Genomic DNA, 978 nt, shown 5'->3' on the forward strand with positions numbered 1-978 from the left:
TCAGGCTAAATATTTAAATCAAAAGTTTCTTCTTCTTCTTTTATTTTCTTTTTTTATGTAATTATGTATGTATGTATGTATGTATGTATATAAAATTCTATAGTTTTTTTTTTTTAATTTAATGTATACATATTATTATATATAATATTATATTAGGACGTAATTATTGTTATTGTTAGAGATAAGCCATAAATTCCTTTAATGAAAATATTAACACCGCAGCATAGTTGTGTTAACTATTCTTCTGTTCTTTATGATTGATTGCCTGGATTTACAGTTTACATGTGTTTTTCATCAAATCACATATATGCAAAATATTTTAACAAACACAAAATTTCTTCTTTTCATTAAAAAAAAAAAAAAAAAACAAAGCAAAAGAAAATGATTCAAAAGATTATTTATTGCACTGTAGCTTATCCCGTATACGATTTCATTTCCCGCTCCTATTTTCCAAGTTATTATTATTATAAAATGATTGGCTTTTTTATTTGTTTTAAATTTAATTATTTAATCTATAACAACTACACGGATAAGTATCTTTTTCAAAAAAAAAAAAAAGAAAGAATTGTTATATAGAGTCTGCAGTTAGAAAATTTTGAAATCATCTACTAAATCATTGCTAGCAAGAATTCTCTTTCATTTCTTTTGATTAAATGCGAGAGAAATGCACGCACAAACTCTTTACTCTTTACTCTTATTCTCTCCGATTTCATTGTATCCTTGAACAAGATTTTTCTTTCGCCTTTAGAGACATTTGTTTTTTTTTTTTTTGTTTTAACATGTTAAATACATACATGTTAAATATACACATGTTAAATATATACAATCTGTCTCTCTTATATTCCAACGTGTATTGTTAAATTAACTTTCATTTGAAGAAGTTTATTAAGATGTTTATTAATAACGAGAGAGAGAGAGAGAGAGAGAGAGAGAGAGAGAGAGAGAGAGAGAGAGAGAGAGAGAGAGAGAGAGAGAGAG

The sequence above is a fragment of the Glossina fuscipes genome, unplaced genomic scaffold (assembly GCF_014805625.2).
Source record: "Glossina fuscipes isolate IAEA_lab_2018 unplaced genomic scaffold, Yale_Gfus_2 0, whole genome shotgun sequence".
Classification (NCBI taxonomy): Eukaryota; Metazoa; Arthropoda; class Insecta; order Diptera; family Glossinidae; genus Glossina; species Glossina fuscipes.